The 10,493-nt window shown below is 35.7% G+C and overlaps 1 long non-coding RNA gene across 1 annotated transcript; it reads right to left on the reverse strand.

The window, feature by feature from the left end:
• On the reverse strand, window positions 1–2,925 carry LOC121811980. The gene is made up of 3 exons (XR_006052781.1): window positions 2,118–2,925; window positions 730–1,979; window positions 1–606 (listed from the first exon to the last, which is right to left on the reverse strand). It is a non-coding gene; the product is annotated as an uncharacterized LOC121811980 (long non-coding RNA).
• Between the last annotated feature and the right edge of the window lie 7,568 nt (window positions 2,926–10,493).

Genomic DNA, 10,493 nt, shown 5'->3' on the forward strand with positions numbered 1-10,493 from the left:
ACAATATAATTATTTTTCAATCAGATATTAAGATACTGGAAACTTAAAAAAAAAAAAAGTAATAGAATCAACCTGGCAAGGTGAAAATGATACATGTGGGCAAGTTATGTCATTGCTTTTTATAACCTGATGTAGCAGGTTAAATATTGCATTGCTACTCACGGGGAACCCTATATTATAATATCTGATATTTGTGAGAGCAATATTGGTTATAATGGCTGACTCCAGGTGTTTGAGGCTGTGAGCTTCAATACAGATATCAAAAAATGTGTTTGATAGGTTTTTGTATTGAGGTGCAGTGATATTCAGCACTGTGGTAACTAGCTGCACAGAAGTAAGCTCCACTGCTGCTCACTTTGAGATCTTTGATTGTTATAGTGCAGTTCTCTTTTTCATTTGCACCACCGTCTATCGTTACGTTCACTCCCGTCTCCGGAGTACCTGTGCCATAACGCAGGTATCCAAGTAATTGTAGAGTTTTCTCTGACTGCTTGTACCAGAGGATTTGGTTATAGGTTGGAATACTGTGTGAGCAGTAGATTTTAGCATCTCCTCCTGTTGTGTAAATATTAGTTGGAGTCTGGTCGACTTGAACACTGGAACCTGCTGAAAAGACATCAAGTAAAATTAATACACATTATATGAAAATCATAAAATGCAACTTAAAGTTATGTCAGTAACATCGTATAATACTATTGTAAAATATTTTGAAAATATCCATGGTATTACCTGAAACTAGGATGTTAGCATAGATGCTGAGGAGTAGAATGATCATGATGTTCTCTGTTGCGTCGATCATTTCTCATCAATGAAGAAACTTTCTTATGAGAAAATGAGCAATCAGCAGGTGGAGTCTTATTACGTCCTGAGTTTATTATAATGAATATCACTGTGTCAATAACTATTACAAATGCACACTCTTTGCTCAGTATACAATTCTGAGCAAGGATATATGCTGCCACCTTATGAGAGGAAATATTAAAGGTGCAAGGGGGTGTATGCAAGCAAGAAAATGATCATGATGGGATGCCAGTTTAGTTTAGTGAGTAAGCAGGCAACCAGATTCTGCATGTCCAGAGAGCAGCAGCCTGGGTCAGTGTCTGACCTCTGGGTCTTTTCCTGCTTGTCTACCCCCTTTGTTTCCCCCTGTTTTCCCATCATCTTCACTGCCTCTTTCCAATAAAGGCAAAATGCCGCAAATGATCATGATGTTGTGTTTTCTGACTGAATGAACATCAATCTGCTTGTTATTACGTTTCCATCTTAATCTATGCTGGTATTTAATTATTGTTAAAGCTGGTCTTTTACTGAAGGTAGTGGTATTAAAGTTATAAAACAGCTTAAGAACATTAAAGTACAGCACTGAACTGGTATTTATGTAGCTATACAATATAGCCCTCAAATTTACAGTTTCCTTTTCTTTAAAAGTCAATAACACAGTTTCTTTTCACAAAAACCTTTAATTGTAAACTACCAAAATGCCATCATCACAGAGTGTATTGAGAGAAATGTCTTATCATTAATTTGGTTGTATTAGTTAACAGAAAAAATAAGTTTATAATATGTGATATTTGTGAGACCAACATTGGTTATAATGGCTGATGCCAGGTGTGAGCTGCTGTACAGATACCAAAAAATGTGTTTGATAGGTTTTTGTATTGAGGTGCAGTGATGTGCAGCACTGTGGTAACTAGCAGCACAGAAGTACACTCCACTGCTGCTCACTTTGAGATCCTTGAGCGTTAATGTGCAGTTCTCTTCTTTTTCTGCACTCCCATCTATCTTTACATTCACTCCTGTCTCTGGAGTACTTGTGCCATAACGCAGGTATCCAAGTAATTGTAGCTGTTTCTCTGACTGCTTGTACCAGAGGATTGTGTCATAGTTTTGAATACGGTGTGAGCAGTGGATTTTAACTTCTTTTTCTTTTGTGTAAATATTAGCTGGTGTCTGGTCGACTTTATCACTTGAAGAGGAACCTGCTGAACAGGCAACAAACAAAAGTAAACACGATGTAAAAGAATAAATGAAAAATTATATATAAAATGCAGCTTTATGTCATGACATTAACAATTTATATAACTGTTGTAAAATATATTTAACATCAATGACATTACCTGAAGCTAGAATATATTTAAAATAGATGCTTAGGAGTAAAATAATCATGATGGCGTGTGACAGATGTCCTCAGTGGTGCTGAATACTTCTGTCTTGTTTCATGAAAGTGTCTTTTAAGCAAATCGTGATCCAGTGGGTGGAGTGTTCTTTTATCTTGAACATTATTTGTTAAACAACATTGTGCCATTCACAACAGTGTGCAATTCAAAAGATATACTGCCACCTAATGACAGAAAGTGTTACAGCTGCAAAGGGCTCTAAAGTGTGAGAAGAGATGAAAATTCATGTTTATTCACTGCAAAAACTCTAAATCTTACCAAGTATATTTCTCTTATTTCTAGTCAAAATTATCTCATTACACTTAAAATGAGACAATCAGCTAAAGGGCAACATTTCAGTAAGCTAAAGGAACTTGTTTCAAGACAGTGAATCTTAAAACTAGAAAAAAACTTGACAATTTTCACTTGTTTCATTGGCAGATTTTTCACTTAAGACAAGATATTTTAGCTTGAAATAAGTGAAAAAATCTGCCAATGAAACAAGTGAAAATTGTTTATGCTGTTTATCTTCATAGTACTAATGTTAAATCAGAAATTGCAGATATTCTGTATATTAGAGGTTGATTTTTATGTCTGTATAACTTTAATGTCTATGTACAAATACGATGTTTTTGGCCATGCTGCTGTTGCCAGGTCCATCCTTTTATGACCCCAATGCACCGATGTTCTGATGGTTGTTCCAGCAGGATAAGGCGCCATGTCACAAATCGCAAAACTAAAACTAAAACTGTTTTCATGTACATGACAGTACTACTGTACTTAAATGGCTTCTGTGGCTCCCAGGTCTCAGTCCAAAAGAGGAACTCTGGGATATAGTAGAACTAAAATTCACATGATGATTGGGCAGCAACTGTGTGATGCTATCATATTAACATGAACCAACTAGTGATACCTGTGAGCATATTTGTGCCATCATAGTGCTCAAGTTGAATTTGGACACTGTAGATACTTTGAATATTGGAGGTTGCTTTCTATGGCAGGATGCGGTTTAAATGTTACGTTGATGCTCATGTGGAACATTCTCTGGTGATATCTGATCTTTGTGGGACCAACACTGGCTATAGTGGCTGATTCCAGGTGTGAGGAGCTGTGAGCTACAATACAGATATCTTACAAAAACAAAAAAAACTTTGGTTTGTTCCGTTTTTGTATTGAGGTATAGTGACGTGCAGCACTGTGGTAATAGGCAGCACAGAAGTACACTCCACTGCTGCTCACTTTGGGTTCCTTAATGATTAATGTGCCGTTCTTGCCTTTATCAGCATTCCCATCCATTGACACATTCACACCAGGCTCTGGATTATAGTTGTTTAAATACATGTATCCCAAAAACTGCAGCAGTTTTGCTGACTGTTTGTACCAGAGAATTGTGTCATAGTTTTGAATACTTTGTGAACAGTTGATTTTAACATCTTCTCCTTTTGTGTAAATGTCTGCTGGAGTCTGGTAGACAGAGGAACCTGCTGAACAGACATCAACCAAAAGTGAGACACATCATATTAGAATAAACCATAAATATTAGCATTACTATAAAATGCAATTGTACAGATATACAGTTTTAATAATAGCTTTGTATCATTTTAAAGTATAATAAAGACATTCATTGTATTACCTGAAACTAGAATGTATTTAAAATGAAAGCTTAGGAGTAAAATAATCATGACGCCTTGCAGTGAAAGATCGCCTCCGTTGTGCTGAGGAGACTCACTTTTCAGCAAATCATCATTCAGCAGGTGGAGTCGTATTATATCCTGAGCTCTGTGACCACCAGGTCACACTGAACATTAATCTAGTTGATACTATGTTTCACTTTCATTATGTGGTAGCATTTGCATTATTGCTACCTCTGATGGAATTCTCTCATTAGGAAAACATGGACTATCTTTAAGTTGTGCTTTGTTTGAGTCCTTTCTCGTTTTGTTAAAACATTAAACCCGTTAAATTAGCCCTACACAACACTCGGTACAAACCTGTAATGTCTCATCATGTGAATAGAAGCAAAACAAAAAAAGCCTGTCTTCATTTTATAATGATTTCCACAAAACCATTGAGTTTTCAAAGTGATATGCACAATCTAAGTGCTCACATTTGAATACAACATTACAGATATTTTAAATATTCGATGTTTTTTTTAATATAACAGGATGTGGCAGTTTAAATATTCTATTTTAATATCTGATCTTTCTGTAACCAACTTTGGTTATAATGGCTGATTCCAGGTGTGAGATGCTGTGAGCGTTGATAGAGATTTAATACAGAAAAAATGTGTTTGATAGTTTTTCGTATTGAGGTGCAGTGACGTGCAGCACTGTGGTAATAAGCAGCACAGAAGTACACTCCACTGCTGCTCACTTTGAGATATTTAATCGTTAATATGCAGTTCTTGTGTTGTCTTGCATCCCCATCCATCGTCACATTCACTCCAGCCTCTGGATAACCCTTGTCATAGCGCATGTATCCAAGCAATTGTAGCTGCTTCTCTGACTGCTTGTACCAGAGAATTGTGTCATAGCTTTGAATACTATGTGAGCAGAGCATTTTAACTTCTTCTTCTTCTTCTGCATAAACATTAAATGGAGTCTGGTTGACTTGGTCACTTACAGAGGAACCTGTTGAACAGACATCAACCAAAGATAATACAGATTATGCAAGATTAAGCCTTGAAATTATCTAAATTTAAAATGTATGTTAAAAAAAAATGCAGCTATGCAGTTAAAATCGTAGCATTGTGTCAAACTATAATACAATCAGCATATCCATGGCATTACCTGAAACAAGAAGAAGAAAGAAAAAAGACGGAAAAGTAATAGTTAAGAGTACAATAATCATGATTTGCTATGATAGATTTTCCCAGTTGTGCTGATCATTTGCACCCTTCTTTCTTTGTAATCTTCCTTTTGAGTGAGCTATCATTCAGCAGGCGGAGTCTATATCTTCAACTTAGCTTTGTAATCATCACTGTGTCAACCTTGACCACAAATTTACAAAACTGGTTCAGCGTTAAAGGTAAAGACATACTGCCCCCTTACGACGGGATGTTTTAAAGCTACACAGGGCTCTGAGATGGCGTTTGGGAAGATTATGTACTGATGAGCAGTGATATGAACCCCTGTGCTAACTAGCAGTAAATAAGCAAACTGCACTGATTTTAACAGTCTTTAGTTGATAAAGTACAGGTCCATTTAGTAGCTGCACTCACATCTGTAGAGTGAAGTTATTATTTTTGTCTGTTAAATCATGAACTGCTACAATGTTGACATTGATACACTTGCTGTAGGTTTATATGTGTACACAACCATGCTGTATTTCAAGTCAAACAGGCGATTAAAGTGCAGACTTTCAGCGTTATTTCAAGGGGCTTAGTAAAGAAAATGCCTAAAGTGCAGAGGAGTAGAATAATCATGATGCCTTGCTATGACAGATGTTCTTAGTTGTGTCAATTACGTCTAACTTCTCTTATGTCAATTCATCACTTGGGGGGTGGAGTCCTATTATATCCTGAGGTTTATTTTTATCTAAAGGATTGTGCCATTCACAACCACCAGTTCACACACCTGGTTCAGTGAGAAACTCAAAGATATACTGCCACCTTATGACAGGACATGAGAGGACATGCACCCCAACCAAGGTTACACTAGTAGAGGAAACTCTCCTGTTAATTACAGAGACCCAACCAACCAAGTTTCTTCATCTTATTCAGTCTATTTAAAATAATTAAATCACTAATTTTCTAGTACTTTATGAAATATAAGTCTTGAGTATTTTTATGGTTAAACATCTAAAACGTAAATAATATATCATAAAATGTTTTGTTTTTTCTTCTTTAAGCTGTTGTATTCATAGTCAGCAGCCAATAATAATCCTCTACAGATGTATTTGCAATTGGAGATTGGCCTCTATTAATATCTTATCACTCATTTGGTTGTATTAGATGATAATAGGAAAAAAGATATTTTTTACGATGTTAAAAAATATTTTAAGTTACAGTAAACTTAAAAAATTGTCACAAACTTAAGTCAGTAAGGTGAACATGATACATGTAGGAAGGTTGTGTCATTGTTTTTAATAACAGGATATGACAGCTCAAATGTTGCATAGTTGTTTATAGGGAACCTTCTGTTATAATATCTGATCTTTGTGAGACCAACATTGGTTTTAATGGCTGATTCCAGGTGTGAGGCTGTATTAAAAAGATTAAGAACATATGTTTGATAGGTTTTTGTATTGTGGTTCAGTGATGTGAAGCACTGTGGTAACTAGCAGCACAGAAGTACACTCCACTGCTGCTCAGTTCAATGTCCTTAATTGTTAATGTGCAGTTCTCTTTTACATTTGCACCCCCATCTATCGTCACATTAACTCCAGGCTCTATAGTACCTTTACCTAAAAATAAAAATCCGAGCAACTGTAGAGTTTCCTCTGACTGCTTGTACCAGAGAATTGTGTTATAGCTTTGAATACTGTGTGAGCAGTAGATTTTAGCTTCTTCTCTTGTTGTGTAAATGTTAGCTGGAGTCTGGTCGACTTGATGACTGACAGAGGAACCTGTTGAAAAGACAAGAATTATAAAATGCAGCTTAAAGTTATGTCAGTAACATTGTATAATACTGTTCTAAAATATATTGAACGTTACCTGAAACTAGGATGTTAGGACAGATGCTGAGGAGTAGAATGATCATGATGATCTTAGTTGTGTCGATTATTTCTCATCAATGAAGAAACTTTCTCATGAGCAAACTGTCATTCAGCAGGTGGACCCTTATTATGTCCTGAATTTACTATCATGAACATCACTGTGTCAAAAGCTATTACAAATGCGCACTCTTTGCTCAGTATAGAATTCTGAGGAAGGATATATGCTGCCACCTTATGAGAGGAAATGTTAAAGGTGCAAGGGGGTGTGAACAGGCAAGAAAATGATCATGAAGTTGTGTTTTCTGACTGAATGAACATAAATCTACTTATTGTGTTTCCATCTTAATCTATGCTGGTATCTACCTGTTGTTAACACTGTCACAACTGGTCTTTTACCAAAGGTAGCGATATTTAAGTTATAAAACAGCTTTAGGTTTTTTACACTCCAGCACTGAGCTGGTATTCATGTAGCTTTACAATATAACCAGCACATTTACAGTTTCCTTTTCTTTGAACGTTAATAACCGTTTCTTTTACAAAAACCTTTACTGGTAAACTATCGTAATGGCGTCATCATAGTGTTTTGTTTTCCCAGAGAAATATCTTATCATTAATATATGCATGTGTTAATGTATTAGATCTTTATTAAGTATTAAGTCTTTAGTAATGGGTTGATTAAAAGCATTCAAGATTACAGGAAACCAACAAAAACCATTTAGAGATTATAGAGACTCGACTCAATGTGAAAACAAAGAGAAAATGACATATACGGGAAATTTATGATGACATGTTCCCCCCCAATGAAATCAGACAATTTTAATATTAAAGAGTGCTTTTTTATCACAGGATGTGGCAGCTTAAATGTTTCATTGCTACTCATAGGGAGGCTTCTATTATAATATCTGATCTCTGTGAGACATTGGTTATAATGGCTGACTCCAGGTGTGAGAGGCTGTGAGCTGTAATATAGAGATATAGAGAAAAACAAGTGTGTTTGATAGGTTTTTGTATTGAGGTGCAGTGATGTGCAGCACTGTGGTAACTAGCAGCACAGAAGTACACTCCACTGCTGCTCAGTTCGAATTCCTTAATCGTTAATGTGCATTTCTCTTTAACATTTGCAGCCCCATCTATCTTCACATTCACTCCAGGTTCTGGATAACCTGTGCCAAAACGCAGGTATCCAAGCAACTGTAGAGTTTCCTCTGACTGCTTGTACCAGAGGATTGTGTCATAGCTTTGAATACTGTGTGAGCAGTAGATTTTAACTTCTTCTCCTGTTGTGTAAATATTAGCTGGAGTCTGGTTGACTTGATCACTTGAAGAGGAAACTGTTGAACAGACACCAATAAAAGTAAGACACAGTACCAATGAAGAATTACATCATAAAATGTGGCATACAGTCATAACAGTAGCAGTGTATAATACTCAAAAAACTATATAATATAATGCATTTAAAGCACTCTTGACATTACCTGTGACTAGATTACATTTAAAATAGATGCTGAGGAGTAGAATAATCATGATGCCTTGCTGTGACAGATGTTCTCAGTTGTGTCGATTACATCTAACTTCTCTTATGTCCGCCTCTTATGAGTGAACGGATCATCATTCAGTGGGTGGAGTCCTATTATAGTCTGAGGTTTATTTTCATATACAGGATTGTGCCATTCACAACCACCAATTCACATACCTGGTTGGTTGTGAAACTTAAAGATATACTGCCACCTTATGACAGGAAATGTTACAGGTGTCTTGAGCTGTGAGAAGAATAGATGAAAACTTCAGAGGGATATTTTTGTATTAAGCTGCAGGATTATGAAGAAGCTGTAGTAATTAAGAAGCACAGAAGTATATTGCAAAGGCAATGATGAATTCAACATCAGTCTAAATGGTGCTGTGTTTCAATCTTATTTTAAGTTAATGTAACCCCGATTTTTGGTTGTGGTAGACTGTTTTCCAGACTCTCCAGGCTGTGGGTGTATTGCTATAGTTTAAAATGCTTAGAAATGATCTAAAATAAACACCAACATAGCAGGACTCAACATTTTATATCAACTCTGCAATGCACAAGGCACAAGGACCTGTCACACCATAAACAGTCCCACCGTAAACACTGGGTAAGAACCAAAGTGACCTTACAAAATGCCATAAGAAATAACTTGAATATTATACATAAAATTATAAATTTAAGTAAGTGACAATAAAGTAATTACTAATTTATAATAAAATAAAAGGGTAAAATCATAAAATAATATTGCAAAATCTAGTATGCAAGATAAATGTACATTATAATCCACACAAATTAGACACACCCTAAAAAGAAATACATGTGCAATCACCAAGGTTACACTAGGAGAGGAAACTCTCCTGTTAATGACACAGACCAAACCATTCAACTTCCCGTCTGCAGCTCTATGGTCAAAAGCATACCACCCTTACACAACAGGAAGCAAATCATCACAAATCACCATTTGTTGTAGTAATTCAAAATGATTAAAGGTTTTATAATAGCTGTACATTTTAATGCAGTATAAGATGTTGGTTTGTTAAAAGTCCAACACTAATTCAGAATTTTCAGGTCTGATTTCACAAATCTTTGAAAGTGAACTTGTTTCTTCATCTTAGTGAATGTAATTAATCACTAGTTTTCTAGTATTGTATGAAACGTAAGTCTTGTGTATTTAAATGGTTAAACATCTAAAACTTAACTAATATATCTTAAAAAGTTGTTTTTTTTTTTGTTTTAAACTGTTTTATTCATAGTCAAAAGCTAATAATAATCCTCTACAGATATATTTAACAATCGAGATTGGCCTCTATTACAGGAAGTGGCAGCTCAAATGTTGCATTGGGTTTTTTTTTTATAAGGAACCTTTTGTTGTAATATCTGATCTTTGTGAGACCAACATTGGTTATAATGGCTGATTCCAGGTGTGAGAGGCTGTAATAAACAGATTAAGAACACATGTTTGATAGGTTTTTGTATTGAGGTGCAGTGATGTGCAGTACTGTGGTAACTAGCAGCACAGAAGTACACTGCACTGCTGCTCACTTTGAGATCTTTGATCGTTAATGTGCAGTTCTCTTTTACATTTGCACCCCCATCTATCTTCACATTCACTCCAGGTTCTGGATAACCTGTGCCATAACGCAGGTATCCAAGCAACTGTAGAGTTTCCTCTGACTGCTTGTACCAGAGAATTATTTCATAGCTTTGAATACTGTGTGAGCAGTAGATTTTAGCTTCTTCTCCTGTTGTGTAAATATTAGCTGGAGTCTGGTTGACTTGATCACTTGAGGAGGAAACTGTTGAACAGACACCAATAAAAGTAAGATACAATATATAATTACAAAACAAAATATTACATCAAAATTTGTGGCATAAAATTGTAAAAGGAGCAGTGTATAATACTCTCATCAAATATATTTAACACGTTCATGACATTACCTGTAACTAGATTACATTTAAAATAGATGCTGAGGACTAGAATAATCATGATGCCTTGCTATGACAGATGTTCTCAGTTGTGTCAGATACGTCTAACTTCTCTTATGTCCGCCTCTTATGAGTGGATCATCACTCGGGGGGTGGAGTCCTATTATATCCTGAGGTTTATTTTTATCTAAAGGATTGTGCCATTCACAACCACCAATTCACACACCTGGTTCAGTGAGAAA

The sequence above is a fragment of the Haplochromis burtoni genome, unplaced genomic scaffold, assembly GCF_018398535.1.
Source record: "Haplochromis burtoni strain Fernald_Lab_line unplaced genomic scaffold, NCSU_Asbu1 Contig_393, whole genome shotgun sequence".
Taxonomy (NCBI): domain Eukaryota; kingdom Metazoa; phylum Chordata; class Actinopteri; order Cichliformes; family Cichlidae; genus Haplochromis; species Haplochromis burtoni.